This window comes from Megalobrama amblycephala, linkage group LG1, assembly GCF_018812025.1.
Source record: "Megalobrama amblycephala isolate DHTTF-2021 linkage group LG1, ASM1881202v1, whole genome shotgun sequence".
Taxonomy (NCBI): Eukaryota; Metazoa; Chordata; class Actinopteri; order Cypriniformes; family Xenocyprididae; genus Megalobrama; species Megalobrama amblycephala.
Window position 1 is genome coordinate 22821090 of NC_063044.1, and position 17273 is coordinate 22838362.

Below are 17273 nucleotides of genomic sequence, written 5' to 3' on the forward strand. Positions count from 1 at the left end.
ACATCTTGTAAAGATCCATTTGAGGGTTATATTAGCTGTGTGAACTTTGTAAATGCGCTGTAATATAGTCGAGAGCTCGTGTGGCAGGAAGCTCGCGTCTTAAAGGGGCGGTGCCGAGTGTAAATCAGTGCATTGTTAATGATGCCCCAAAATTAAAAGCAGTTAAAAAAATTAATTTAAAAAAATATATGGGGTATTTTGAGCTGAAACTACACAGACACATTCAGGAGACACCTTAGACTTATATTACATCTTGTGAAAGAACGTTCTTGGGCACCTTTAATGTCTTGGCATATGGTTGACTAAACTTGTTTTGTTTAATAGAGTCACATACAGACTGTTGGACTCAGAGAGTGAAGAAGACAACCATGACATCAATAATGAGCAGCCCAGAGGGAAAATCACCAGGGCTCCATTAGCTTTAGCCCCTGCACCAGCTATTGCTCCTCCATCTGTCATTCCTCCTCCAGCTGCTACCAGACCAGCAGTTTCTCCTAGTGTCCAACCAAACTCTAGCGTGGCAACCCCTAACCGGCCCAGGATAAACAGTTGGCCAATGTGTGATCGTAAGTCATAAGTAACTCATGACATTTTTAGCAACATTGGCTTTTATTTCTGTTCCAGTTAGCAACTTGAAACGCATTTAGTTTGATATGATTTTGGAAGTTCTTGGACTTAGTATGGTGCCAGTTATGGTCGCTGACATTGTTGACTTTTAGTGAAATATCTCAGCTGCAATTGGATGTATTTAAATAAAGTATTGTTCAGATTGTAGACAGATTTTTTAAAACATTTATTCTCTTATAACTTAAACTAAACATTCTTTGTAAAATTCTGTTGTCCCAGGCAGGAAGATGTGATGACCACTCATTTGCTGGTGAGACAAATAGATGGCATGATATTACAGAGGAGGATGTGGATCCAGATTTGCCGAATGTTACACCAAAACGGCCTTATGAGCAGCACCTACTCACCCATCCAGTTGTTTCAGCTATATTTCACCACCTCTGTAATTGACACAATTGTCAGAAACACCAACAGGTATGCATCAAAAATGTCCGAGACAGGGGAAGAAGTTCCAGTGGGTTCCTTTGACCACACAGGAGTTTTGTTCCTATTTAGCTTTGGTCATTTGCATGGGATTGGTTGGCGCAAAGACCATTGTTGACTACTGGGCAAAAAAAAAAACTTCCCTTTTCCCCAATCTGTGATGTCATCAAGGTCAAGGTTTCAAGCCATACCTTGGAATCTGCATCTCTGTGCTGTAGAGATGGATGAACAGAATTCCAGGAAAAAAGGAACCTCGGACTATAATAAACTTTTCAAATTCAAACCACTGCACATAGACATTGTTCAATCATGCCAGACGTACTTCCAATAAAACAAACACCTGTCGGTTGATGAAAGAATGGTTGCTTCAAAAGCAAGGACAGGGATAAAACATGTACAGTAAAACAGTACATGAAAGATAAGCCAACAAAGGGGGGCTATAAACTCTTTGTGTTGGCAGATTCAATAGCTGGTTACACTTCAAAAAACAAGGAAGTGGTACAAGACCTTGTTTTTCCATTTCCTTGACATTTCTGTTGTAAATAGTTTCATTCTTCACCAAGAACTTTCAAAATCCCACAAAAAGACACCGATGACACGGAAGACATTCAGGGAAACCCTTGTGTCTGAGCTTGCTGGCATTGTCACAGCCCGTACCAGCTCCCCCAGAGCCATCTGCAGCTTGTTCATCATCCACCACCAGCCACTGCATTCCACAGTACTTTAGCACAGATGCTACAAATACAAATGTGACTCAATTCACTCGTAAAGTTTTGCTGCCATCTAATGGCGTATTAATGATTAATGTAACTTTCACTCAATCCATATTACGCACTAATGGACCCTTTCTCAATACCAAATACAACACATTTATATGAAATATTTATTGAACAACAAATTAACAACAATAGCCATTAAAAATGACAGTAGGAAATAAACAATTGTACAGTTCATCCTCAAACTGTCAGTCAAACCTCATAAATCCTCTATTGTGAATTAAGTGCGCACACGGTTTGGAGATCTCTGCTTCTTTGCAATGCAAAGGTAAATAAAGATCTGATGTTTGAAAAAAAAAAAATGTAAAGCTACATTCTCGCCTAAAAAAACTCTTAAAACAACAGTTTGTGGTACAACAAGTGTGGTATTCGCAAAAATTACATTGGATTCGCTCAGCTGCCATGGCGGTCGCTTCTAGCGGAGTGATACAAATGGTGAAAAGGTAGGAGTGCTGTTATCACTGAAATATCACACGCTATCAGCCAATCAGTTTCGAGAACCAGACAGAACTGTTGTATAAATGTATATACAGGGTTCCTGCACATTTTCAATTTGAAAATTACATACTTTTCCAGACCTCCTTCCAAACGATTTCTGCCATTGGTAAGCCTCGATCTCCTTTTCTATGTTTTCTCTGCTTCATGTTTGCCCTAGTCCGGGTCCTATAGTTTAAAAAAAATAAAAATAAAAAATCACTAATCAGTGTTTTATATTTAGTATTCACGTCTAGGCCCCTCTCTTCTTAAAACCACGTACCTGTGTGACTTTTGTTGGGGATAGATCTACAAGTACTAATATATTCCCTGTTTAACAGGGTGGCGTAGTGACTTGTTTCCCTTTCCGACCATACCACTCACCACATAGGTGTAAATATTTAATTTGTTTAACATTCTATTAATTCGATACATTTACTGCATAGACATCCTGCTCTCTGCTCTGTTGACGGTATTGGTTGTTGGTATTGGAGCGTTTTAAGGAGTAGCCTACGAGTACAAGTAGCCTACAAGTGCAGTATTGCAGTTTCCCTAATATTTTAAAAATTCCTAACTTTCTATATATATCTGCAAAATCAAAGATATGAAAAAGGTGATATATACAAACTAAACTGTTGTAGGGCGTCTGGGGGGATCCTCCCCCAGCAAAAGATTTTTGTGATTTTTAACATGTAAGCGAAGCATTCTGGTGCACTCTGACAAGAACATAAATGGAAAAAACAACATTTGCTTCAAGTAAAAAAAAAAAAAAAAAAAAAAAAAATATATATATATATATATATATATATATATATATATATATATATATATAAAAAATATAGGCGCTAGGCATTGACACAAATTTATTGATATATATAACACTGATTGATCGAATACATGTGATACAGGTTTTGGTAAGTTGTACTGTATCTTTCAACATACCTGTGGATGTTCAATCATGTTTATTTTGGGTAACTAGTAAAGCGGAAGAGACAATCGGTTCACAAGCGCTACAGTGATCTGTCACGCCACAGAGCTTCAAGGAAGATATATCTGATATACACATATTTGAACCTGGCATATATGTAAATGTATAAAACGAGTACTTTGAACACCAAGGACTTTTCCACAAATGTATATATGTGACTAAATGACGACATACGGCAATTAGAAAATTCATCATGTCATTGTTGTATTCACATTCTGCCAAGTGTCAGCCCTTTACATTTGCTCACATAACATATTAATACAGCCAAATTCCCAATAAAATTGTTCCATCTATATATTTTTCTGTTTTTGTTGTCAGACAATATGAAATGGTGACTGAAACGTTGCTCAACATTAAGCCTTGCCCTTGTCATTCACTTGTACAAGTAAAACATTTGCTTGTCCGAAAAAAAAAAAAAAGGATTTTTTTTGTGGTAAATATAAATTAAAAATTTCTGAAGCAATATCCTTTCAGAATATTGCAGCTTTGACATATTTAAATCTGCATATTTGTGAAAGATTTGTGAAATCTTTGTGTGAAATGTATGATTCATCTTTCATTTTAAATTCTTAAATTCGATTAATACATTTAATTGGAATGAGACACAAAGAGCTGTTAATCACATAAAATAATTTACAAATTTACAATAAAAAAGTACAACTGCATTAAATAATGTTATGGGATTGTAAGAAATGTGGGGAAAATTATACTTTTAAATTAAACTAAACCACCAGTAGGTGGTGTCAAGTAACCGTCTTAATAAGTGAGTCATTCATTCAAACGATTCATTCCAATTGCTGATTCATTCAAGAATGAGACAGTTGTTTATGAATGGGTTATTGAATCTTTGACTCAAAATGCTTCAAATTGCTGAATCATTCAGTAACGAAAACAAGGCTGAGCCTGCGTCTCAATGTGCATTCTATCCATCCTAAATAGTATGTGACATTAGTAATATTCAATACGATTTAGGGCGGATAGGGTGAATAGTATGTACGTTGGGATGCAGTGTGAGTGTTGCTACGCTATGGTTCTGCTGTGATGTTTGTTTGAAACTATTTTCACTGCTAAAATAGAACAAAAACAGTCAATGTTCCTTTTAAAATGTAAGTGACTTAATATGAACTATAGTTATTTGTTAATTGAAGTGTTGTATGCCACAGGACACATAAGATAAAGACATTTGCTGTGATTTTACACATAAAATGATAACTCAAGTGAGAAGCAATAGTATCTATTTTATTTGTTCTCTGACAGAGCACACATCCTCAACTGAATGTGCTTAGTGCTGCTCCTCTCAGCCAATCACTGAACAGCAGACGCAGAGCGAGGTACGCCTGCGGCAGCGGCAGGAAAACAAGATCTCACGCTCGTGCGGGAGTACCGGTGGGTCTCGGAAGCTAGATCAGGTTAACAAGTATATATGTGCGTTTTCTTGGAAAAAAGTTGCAAAAGGGGTCTGAAAAGTCGCTAAGTTGACAACACTGATACAGCCTTCCGTCTCCATGTCACAGCCCGCCGCTGTCCAAAACTGCGTTATGGCAATTTTGCACCGGCCGGAGGCAATTGTACTATTTTATGACAGCAAATCTTAAATATTGATTATGAAGGATATATTTAATATAAACTGGTAGTATTATTTTTCTTCAAAACTATCTAAAAAAAATTAATGCCTGTAGGAATAAAATTGAATGCTTTTTAATGCCATTTAAGGCCTTAATTTTCGCAAAATCCATTTAATGACTTGATGACTAATGGCTTTAATGCCATTAATGCCAATGCCACTTTAATGACTCAATGGCTTTTTAATGCTCTGCGGATACCCTGTTTCAAATTCAACATGAATTTCAGTTGCATTAACAACCGTCAAGCGTCACCATCACTCGATCACAAACATCGTTTCCTTGCTAAAAGCAGCGTGCTACAAGTGACAAACAAACAAGTTGCAAATGCAATAATTACAAAATAAAGGAAAAGGTTCATTATCACTTACTCTAAATGTGCTTTTTTATTCATCTTTTTTGCAACTCAGGTCATGGAGCAGGACCAGTGGTTTAGGAGATAAAGATCATTGGCCTCTCTGAAGCCAATGGGGAGCTTGGCAATCCTGACAGAGGACTTCGCTGAATTCACAGCACCCCTCGATCTCCTCAACAAGAGCATTGAGGAGTTAATCATCGAACTCCCCTTCATTTGGTGGTCATGCATCAACGGAGGGCAATTGAAGAAATCACTAAAAACAATGAAATGTTGGAATAAAGTTAAAAACATTGTTCTTGTTAGTTTATGGTTTAAATTAATATTCATGTGTTACTTATGTATTTATAGTTATATAGATAGTTTATTAGATTATGGTTACATTTGTTTACTTATTGTTATTACTTAATGTTATTATTAATTAGTATTATTTATTTATTAGGTTAATTTACAACAGCTAGTTTAAAACAACTTCATGTACTTGATTCATGTTTTTTAATACAGTAATACACTGTAATACACAAATGACTACTAAAACAACTAATAGGTGTAACTTAATATCAAACTTAATTTATCATTTTGAACAGTTTCACAAAATAGAAGAAAGAGAAAACAAAAAATTACCTATTTTATGCAAAAACAAAACAAAAAAAGCTTGCCTGCCAGACCCAACAAAGACACATCAACAGAACTGAACTAATATACACTGACGAATTAACTAAAATGACAAACAGTTGATAAATGTGATTAGTGTCTATGGTAACAGATTGTGGCGGGAAACTATAACAAAGCAGCTCGTGACAGATGAAAACAAACAAACTGAAGGTTCATGTGGAGTGTGGATGTGACAACAATAATATTGTTGTATTTTTTTTAAGTGTAGATTAAATAATTAATTATTATGAAATCTAATTTAATTTATATTATATGATTTAGAGATTGCTATAGTCTTAACAACGGCTTTTGATTGGACGGTTGTCTGGAACAACCAATAGAATCTGAGTGCAGACAGAACCACCTGCTTTAGAATTGCAGTACCAAAGACAGAAGTTCAGAACAACACGACTGGAAATAAAAAGCGAGCAAATTAAGGTGAGTGTAAACTTTAACTTTTAGAGCACCTTTTAAGTTTCAACTTTAAGTGATGTCACACGTTTTTAGGCCAAAATATTTTTTGTCACATACAGCAAACATCTCCTCACTATCCGCTAGCTGCCTGTCCCCTGAACACACTGTAAAAAAACGCGGTCTCTGTAGTCGCCACAAGCTCCGAAAACGGCAATAAAACAAACTGGTGCAGCCTGGACCACGAATCATAATAAACAAGCTCCAGCCAATAACCGACAAGAATGATTTTAAATGCACGCTCATGACTGTTTCAGGAAGCACGGAGGGGAGGGGGAGGAGGAGGGAGGGTCTAGCTAGCCTCTGTTTTGTTTGACAACACTTCGAACGTCAACAGGAAGTTACTCCGCCCAGGATCGCTTAGAGCACCTTTAAAACATGATAATAATAAATGAAATGTGTAATTTAGTTAAAGGTGCCCTAGAACCCTTTTTCACAAGATGTAATATAAGTCAAAGGTGTCCCCTGAATGTGTCTGAAGTTTTAGCTCAAAATACCCCATAGATTTTTTTATTATTCAATTTTTTAATTTTTCAATTATTCAGTGTGCTTCCCCTTTAAATGCTCGCGCTCCCCGCCCCCTCGCGACTCTATAATACATTGCATAAACAAAGCTTCACACAGCTAATATAACCCTCAAAATGGATCTTTACAAAGTGATCATCATGTAAATATAGTATTTATCTGGATGTTTACATTTGATTCGGGGCGGGGCAGTATTAAGATAGACACATCCAAGGCAACATCCACTAGTGCACTCAGTGACAATAGCAGAGTGTATTTAGCTCCCAAAAATGGCAGAGACTGACTTTGAGGAAGGCGTGACATATGTACTAAAAAATTACACCCTCTCCTTTAAGTATGGGCAAGAATGTATTTTTATTTGGCCCACATCAGGGAAATTTAAAAGTGCTCCTCCCTCTCTGACTGAGGAGGTGCGTGCAAGGGCACTGGAGGCTCTTTGCCCATCATCACATTTGATGAGTGGTAAGGAGAGTGATTTGTTCACCAAGGGTGGATACATAACCCTCAGTGGATATGTTGAGAGAGTGAGTAAAAATGTCATACTTTAGAATGAAATAAGAGTTTTGTTCTTTTGTTTATTTTTTTTAATCTAAGGCTAAAGATTTGACACATACAGTTCTATACTGGTAATTAGATAGATTGGTAAATTACCAATCAGATGTGAATAGGATGTGATTGTGCTGATCTATCTATCTATCTATCTATCTATCTATCTATCTATCTATCTATCTATCTATCTGTCTATCTGTCTGTCTGTCTGTCTGTTTAATCTGACTCTATCTACCTGTCTGTCTGTGTCTGTCTATCTATCTATCTAATAAATACAAATGCAGTAAAGCATATTCATTTTTTTATGTAAGGTGTACTGCAACATGATAATTATGCCTGGCCTAATAAACTAAATCAAAATCTCTCTCTGTCTCCCTCTCACACTATTTGTAGTTACAAGTGGTGCGAATGATATCTGTGAAGGAAGGACAAGTCCCCATCCTTGATTTTCAACTGAGATGTGGCCCAAAATTGATCGACATGACATTGTGGGGGGATGAAGCTCTTGCGGACTTGAAGATGGATGACGAGATCGAAATTACACACCTCAAATCCAACGTTTGGCCCAATGGGAGGAGCAAGATGAACTCAACCTCTCACACCAGAGTGAAAGTACACAACAATAATGTACAACAAATTAGCTCATTGTTATTAAAGGGTTAGTTCACCCAAAAATGAAATTTCTGTCATTAATTACTCACCCTCATGTCGTTCCACACCCTTAAGACTTTCGTTCATCTTCAGAACATAAATTAAGATATTTTTGATAAAATCCGATGGCTCAGTGAGACCTCCATTGACAGCAAGATAATTTAAACTTTCAGATGACCAGAAAGGTACTAAAGACATATTTAAAACAGTTCATGTGACTACAGTGGTTCAACCTTAATATTATAAAACGATGAGAATACTTTTTGTGAGGAACTTGCGGGTGTGGAATGACATGAGGGTGATTAATAAAAGGACAGAATTTTCATTTTTGTCTGAACCCTTTAAGATACCTAAAAGGGATAGATCATTTATGCACATAAACATTGATCATAAACCTTTTTGGTTCTCTCACAATATCAGACTCGTAGCTGTGAGATATTGTGCCTACGGCTGAATCGCAGCTGTGCTGATATACAGCCATATTGCATGGCTATGAGTGTGATATTGAGTTTATACAACAGTTCGATGACACACGTGTGCAAATAAGTTTATTGATCCGAAATGTTTTTATTCATTTTTCATTTTATGCATTTCAGTTCAGTGTGCAAACCTTTCAAAGTCCGGCACACTATCTAGTGGACCCCCCCTCCCACCTCCCACCCCCCCCCGCTCCCGCTCCTCGCTCCAACATATATGATTCGATCTGATTCGACTATGTAAATCCGTAGTCAGGGACACCCCTATTATTGACACACTACAGCTTGCTATTGGTACAAGAGTGATACTAAACAGCTGACGGCCAAGTAGCACGTCAGTTCTGCGCCTGCGTGAGATGAAATGCCTTTCTGTACCAGCAGGCGGCAGTAACTGAACAGCCAATCAGAATAATCAGATGGCCCGACGGACGACTAACATTTCGAATCGGCCGAAAAAAAGCAGACGAGGACCAACTTCAGCCGACGGTGCATGACAGCTTTAGCCGCGGTCACTCTACATTTTGAGCACTCATAACACAAAATGTAAATAATCTTTCCAAAATGTAAAAATATCCAATGTACTTTATTTTACTGCAAAAAGTTTCTTATTCTTTTAAAGGTCACGTTGTGATCGTTATTGGTCATGTGATATGAATTCGCAGGTCAAGAGTTCACCAAATGTGAAGCAGCGAAATCAACTTCCTCGCATGATCTGCAAAAAAGAGAGAAAAGAAAAGAAAAGAAAAAAGTTCTCCCACACTTGCATGTGTTTAAATCCTGGTCAATAGACAGTTGGCAACCCTCACATAGAATTAAACAGTCAATTTATTAAAATACAAACTACTAAAATGCTGTTTAATGTTTGACCGTTTTATTGCAGCAGAAGTTTTAAGATTGTTTGCACCATATTCAAATTCACAGGGCCGTCTGCCAAAATGTCCCAACACTGCTGGAACTTCTGCAAAAAAATATAAAAGCGTTTCCTACACCCATAGTTTTTAGGAATGTGAGGTACCAAGTCCATCAGTAAAAAACAAATTAGAGAGAGCAGGAATGGGATAGAAGAGGATCACCTTTCCAGGTAACAGTTTTTTTTTTCTCTGCCCCCTAGATAAAAAGGTTTGGTTGAGTCATGCTTACATTAACCCTGATGCACTGTTCAATTTCTGTGTACTCACATTATGGTTATGATATACGTTAAGTGAATTTAATACAATTCCTTAAAAATCACACTATGAAAAAAAACAACAACAAAAAAACATAATGAACTTTTAATATCAATACTTTTCACACATTACAAAGAATAAAATCTGAATTTATGATTTATTAAAATGTTTAAAAATGCTATTTTTAAGACTGCCCCTCCCACCACATTTGCCATTATACATTTATAACAATAATATCTTAGTCTAAACCTAAAGTAATCTTGACAAACTGTACATTATTTGAAAGCTTTCAGACTCTAGTTTTCATATTTGGTGACTGATTTTCAAAAGAAATGTCAGAGCAATAGATAAATAGTGACAGATTCTTCATTTGTTATGTGGTACCAAACTATAACATACACTCCGATTCTTTTCGTATGTTTATTATGTGTTTTAGGGATTGGATTCAAATCAAATATTAAGATTAATGTACAAACTTCTTCTGAATAGGATGTCTACTTCATAAATATTTTTAAAAGTATGAGGAAAAATATGATTCAGATCACTTAAACCATATATGGAAATCGAAGAGTCACAGGTGGAGTCTGGATGTCATCTAGAGAAAAAGTTTGGTACTACGCCCAAAAAAAGAGATTCAGCACAGAACTTCTCCAGATATTTAACTTTGATTTTCTTGAAGTTTTAGAGTTGAACATGTTTTGTAAAATACACATTTTATATAAAATATAGGAAATGCATATTTTGTATATTTAAAAATGTCAAACTTCTATAACTTTTTTAAACTTTACTTTTACAACAATCTGTGACGTTCCCTTTAAAAAGATACCAAAGTTAAGTCTGTGCTCTGAAGTATTCAAGATTTTTAACAATTTAAGTTAGAAAAGTCATTTTCATATCTCTGCTCAAAAAGTGGGACAGACAATTAACGGGTAAAACAACTTTATATTTTCACAAACTTTAAAAATAAAAAGTTGTTAAACTCAGCAAGACACTGGCACTTCAGTACTTGAGTTGCGTTCTGACATACAACACAGAAGTGTTTTGTATTGTGGATCTGTACAGTTGCTTTTAAATGGCTGTCTATAAGGGTCAAATTGACCCACGAACAGTAAGAATGTATAAAATTTCTGTATGCACATTTCACAACTCATCAGCATGTTAAAAACTTTAAAGGTGCCCTCGAATGAAAAATTGAATTTATCTTGGCATAGTCAAATAACAAGAGTTCAGTACATGGAAATGACATACAGTGAGTCTCAAACTTCATTGTTTCCTCCTTATATAAATCTCATTTGTTTAAAAGACCTCCGAAGAACAGGCGAATCTCAACATAACACCGACTGTTATGTAACAGTCGGGATCATTAATATGTACGCCCCCAATATTTGCATATGCCAGCTCATGTTCAAGGCATTACACAAGAGCAGCCAGTATTAACGTCTGGATCTGTGCACAGCTGAATCATCAGACTAGGTAAGCAAGCAAGAACAATAGCGAAAAATGGCAGATGGAGCAATAATAACTGACATGATCCATGATATCATGATATTTTTAGTGATATTTGTAAATTGTCTTTCTAAATGTTTCATTAGCATGTTGCTAATGTACTGTTAAATGTGGTTAAAGTTACCATCGTTTATTACTGCATTCACAGAGACAAGAGCCATCACTATTTTCATTATTAAACACTTGCAGTCTGTATAATTCATAAACACAACTTCATTCTTTATAAATCTCTCCAACAGTGTAGCATTAGCCGTTAGCCACGGAGCATAGCCTCAAACTCATAGAGAATCAATGTAAACAATATAACAGTATACAATACTCACATAATCCGCCGCATGCATGACGAACACTTTGTAAAGATCCATTTGAGGGTTATATTAGCTGTGTAAACTTTTGTTTATGCACTGTTCAAGGCAAGCACCAGCTCCGTGGGCGTGGAGCACGAGAATTAAAGGGCCAGTAGCCCTGAATCGGCTCATTTATAATGATGCCCCAAAGTAGGCAGTTAAAAAAATGAATAAAAAAAAAAACTATGGGGTATTTTGAGCTGAAACTTCACAGACACATTCAGGGGACACCTTAGACTTATATTACATCTTTTTTTAAAAAGTTCTAGGGCACCTTTAAATGCATGTTCATGACCCTAAATGAGAAAAAGTCACAAAATTCCAAGAAAAAACAATGTAGGTATATAGTATTTCAGATAGATTGAAAAAAGAAACGATAGCTCATTTTTAACATATGTGGCTGACAAAATATTTTTTTGTACTGAAATGAGGAAATGCTCCTTTTCTAGCTTCATAGGGTAGTAAAAAAACAAAATATAACCAAGAAATGTTATTATTTTGGGTCTGTACAGTTGCCTTAGAACATTAAAATATGCGGGTCAAATGGACCCGCGAACATCAATGTAACCAAAATTTAGTGTGTATGTCAAAACGCATCAGTGTGTTGAAACTTTGCATGCATGTTCATGACCCTAAATGAGAAAAAGTCACAAAATTTCAAGAAAAGAAAAACATAGGTTTACTGATGTTTCTGACAACTCAAAAATCAAAATGGGTCAATTTGGCCCGCAAAAGTGGGCCAAATTGCTCAACAAGCTCATTTAAAATCCCTTGTAATGGCCAAATACTATAGAGTGATGATTTAAATACACGTACTCTATCGCAGTTGAGTGTTACTTTTTGATATATTAGAAATTAAAAATGACCTCAGGACTGTCTATTGGTTTATCTATAAACAAAAGTTAATATCTTCACCCTCTAGAAAAACTCAAACTTGCAGCTCAAAGATAAGCAGAGGAAGCTTTCTGAAGACAACCAACTTACCCCAGCAATCCAGAGTCCAGGAGAATCTTCGGTGAATTAAAGTGCTGCCCGAATCATAGAACTTCAGAACCAGGTCAAGGCTTTAGAGAAGGAAAACAGTAGACTGCACACCATGGTAGTTCAAGGCAAGTATTTTAGATTAAATGATAATCTGTGTGTTCTCATCCTCCTTTGGTTTAATATACAACAACTGTGGTTGCCACCTCTTCAATTCTGTGGCACTTTTTATTTTATGAAATTTTCCAGAGATTCCAGCTTTGTTAGTAGACGTGAGAAATTCTAAACAAGAAAAATCCTTAAAAAAAAAAAAAAAAAAAAAGATGTATGTGAGATTGAAAGTAAGGGCGAAAGTGCACCTATCAAATCAAGTAAGTATTTTTTTTTTTTTAAATTGGTACATTGAGTAGAAATTAAAAACATAACATGTAACATTATGTTGCTATTAAGGTGAAACTTGAAACCACCGCTGTCTCTGCTCATTGTTGGGCTACTACAAAAACTCAATCTACAGCCAGTGGAATGGCAATCCCACTGCAGAGCGACGCCAAGCTCTTGATCAGGAAAAACTGAAAATTTACTCGGTAAAGGTTTTCCAATGTTTTTTTTTATATATATAATTAAATAGGTTTTTGGATAGTTATTCTAAATATTAAACAACAAATAGCCTTTATCAGACTCCCAATGTCTAAATTATTACAAAAATAAGAACTATTCGGAGACACATCATATGGATTAAGCAAATACATTCAAGTGAAATGCCAGTTTATTAGAATATTATTTGAGTACCACAGGCCCAGCTCATGATTTAATGCACATATTCTGAAAATGATAATTAATTTCTGCTGTCTTTTGTGAATGTCTAATTGTTTTGTTTTTTCTATAGATGCTGTTGTAAAACAACATCCAGGGACCAAGGTATCTGATATACGAAAAAAACTATTAAAACAAAAGTTTATGAATTAAGTCACCAACTTAAGAAAAAAAATGTCTCAAGTCTTCTGCGGGATAACACTGTTAGGCCTTTTATTTCTTGTTTTATTTCCTTTTTCATACCTTGGTTATTTCCTTGTTTTTTACTCAAGGCATTCAGTGTGCACTTCCTTCTTCCTTCAAGACATGAGAAATGAGAGAGATGCACAAAAGAAATATAGAAAAAGAAAAAAGAAGTGAATGCCATCATGAACCTGACCCATCCATCTCTTTAAGCATCACAGATTGACTGGCTTAAGTTTAAAAGGGTCTGAAATGTTTTTGTCTTTTCAGCTTCCGCTGATGTTTAACTCCCTGAGGTCTGAAAACGCGCCGGAGCGTTTTGCAGGATTTTTTTCACATTACAGCAAAACAGACTTAAAATACTCTGTCATTTCTTGTCATAGAGACATAAGTAATATATCAATTGAAACTATAGAATGTCTTCTTTTATTTGTGTACACTCAGAGTAAAAACACAATGTTGTGCTTTTTGTAAAATAAACAAAACTAACATGATGCGTGATCTCTCCTCTCCCTCTGAACGAAGTCCAATCTGATAGTTCTCAGAAAATGAACTGTAACTTATGAATACTAATGACAAAAAAAATGTATTAAAGTATGAATTAAAAACACCATTCCTGAAATGTCCTCTTCTTCTTTAGAATAATTTGTGGACTAAAGGTGTACAGAGCGCCCTCCGGCTGCAAGTATGAATTGAAAAAACAGTATCCAGCACTCATAGTGATGACAATAAATATTACTTCTCAGTATAGAAAATTGACATAAATATATAAGAATCCATCAATATTTCTCCAAATGTGCATGCTTTTAAGCTAAAAGCCTATATGAAATGCCATAGAGGTAACATAATTGTTCAGACACTTTGCATCACAGAAATACATTTTATTTTAAAGAATATAATGGAATACCATTATTTTAAATTGTAATAATATTTCACAGTATTACTGTTTATGATGAGCTGAGACATTATTACAGAGGTTTTTTTTCACAGCCTACCTGACTGAAAGGCCTCATTAATATGCAAGTCATTTCAGGTCATTATTATGTGATTCTTTTGTCTTCTCAGGTGTAAATGGCCCATTATTCATGCAGATTCAGGCCTCCACGCATACTGTGTTTCTTGACTAAAAGTGTCTTACAAAAACTAAATCAATATGTTGTTTTATATGAAGGAGTATATTTATATATGGAGTAGGCAGCATAATTTTTACATAATTCTGAAGCAAAAACTCTAGTCTACAACCTCCAATACCCAAAAGTCTTGTGAACACAGATTTAATATACTTTTTTTGGCCTTATTTCAGTGACTTAAGTTTTTTGTTTTTTCAATAACCACGCATAAACATTATTCCTTCAAAAATACAAACATGTACATACATGTTCCTCACATATTATTGTAGCCTAGTTTGTGCTGAATACAGTGTAATGACATTTGTCATTTATATGTTTATGAACAACTGAAAAAAGCACAAATGTCAGGGCATGTCAAAACTTCTCCAAGCCCCAAATCAGCCTCAGACTCCAGAGGGTTAAAGATCCCACGTGAATCTGTTATTATCCGTTATTATCCCATGGGTATCTGTTTTTACTAATACTATAAATGTCTATGAATTTTCAATCTAAAACATTCGATTAATTCTAAATTGATAATATTTTTTACTGTTTAACAATTATAATTGTTGTTACAACACACAATGTTAATGTTGAAGTTTACTGACATGAGATGGAGTTTCATTTACTCATATTTCTGAGTTTCATAAATCAAATCTTAAACATACTATCATCATTTTAAAACTTTTGATAATTTTTAGTCCTATTAATTGAATTCATTGAATACACTTTTTTGCTTTGACAAACTGTGGTGTGGTTCAGTTCGTCATATAGTGTGACACTATATCATTTGGTTTGACACTCAGAATTGTGACAATAAAAAGACCTTTTTAGTTATAAATCATAAAACATCAACAAACAAAAGAGAAATAGTATCAGCAAGAGTTACAAGAATTTTGTTAGATTTGTTAACAGGGTTTGTCAGAATTAATCTAAAATATCTGGAAAGGCTGAAGAGATATGTCTTACTTTGCATGATGATTTAAATAAAATAATACCAAATAGAATGGATGTGCACCAAAAATATTTAAATTTCAAGATGGTAACAATAAAAATTTATGGTGAAGTTAGTTAGAGTATATCCCATTTTCATTTCATATAGAATAACTATTATGTTACACCATATGATATTTTAAGCACAACTGAAAAAATTGGTGAATAAATCCCGGACAAAGGACCCAGGTAGTGGGGTTACATATGTCACGTCAATATTGTACGTTTGTGTGTAATAAATGTTTGTGTGGTTGAACTACACTTCACGTTAAAACGTATTCTACACGCGTATTTCTCATGAAATCACGTTGGATATTACATTCAGTGTGACCAGTCATAAACGATTAATCTGTATGATAAAATGAACAACCATTTGACTTATGTGACAAATGATTGTTGTTAATGTCATACAAATTGAACGTTTTTTTTTTTTTTTTTTTTAATAATTCATTTTCTTTATTATAGTTAGCTATGGAATATAAAAAATTTCATTAGAATGCATTCTGTAATTTTGGTTTCAGCATTTAATGCTTTTTTTTGTGATACGTTTGATGTGTAACAGTTTTCTCTTTCTCTAGGGTCGAAGGTGTGTCCGTTAAGCGATTCTATATGCCGTGGCGTTGAGAACCACATTAACAATATCCAGGCATTCGTGCATCCTGGTACGAATTTAAGTCTGAGTTTGGTCCCGCATACATGCCATTCTGATGCACTGAAGGGGCCTATGTTGATATTAATCAATCAATTTGATATTGCAGGTCCACCTAGTCATCAACCATAAACAAAAAACATATTTAACAAACATTATACAACATAATCTTCACAGGAAATACATAAAATAATAATAATAATAATAATAATAATTATTTAAAAAAAACAACAACAACAAAACACCAAAATAGGAAACCATTAACAAAACTATATAAATAAATGAATACTTGAGTATTCCCACTAGGGTGGGACTTTTTATTTATTCATTTTAATTAATTATAGGTATTACTATTGCTGGGTATATACAGTGGGTACGGAAAGTATTCAGACCCCCTTAAATTTTTCACACTTTGTTATATTGCAGCCATTTGCTAAAATCATTTAAGTTCATTTTTTTTCCTCAATGTACACACAGCACCCCATATTGACAGAAAAACACAGAATTGTTGACATTTTTGCAGATTTATTAAAAAAGAAAAACTGAAATATCACAGACCCTTTGCTCAGTATTTAGTAGAAGCACCCTTTTGATCTAATACAGCCATGAGTCTTTTTGGGAAAGATGCAGTAAGTTTTTCACACCTGGATTTGGGGATCCTCTGCCATTCCTCCTTGCAGATCCTCTCCAGTTCTGTCAGGTTGGATGGTAAACGTTGTTGGACAGCCATTTTTAGGTCTCTCCAGAGATGCTCAATTTGGTTTAAGTCAGGGCTCTGGCTGGGCCATTCAAGAACAGTCACGGAGTTGTTGTGAAGCCACTCCTTCGTTATTTTAGCTGTGTGCATAGGGTCATTGTCTTGTTGGAAGGTAAACCTTACCTCAGTTTGGCCGGACGGCCAGCTCTAGGAAGAGTTCTGGTCATCCCAATCGTGA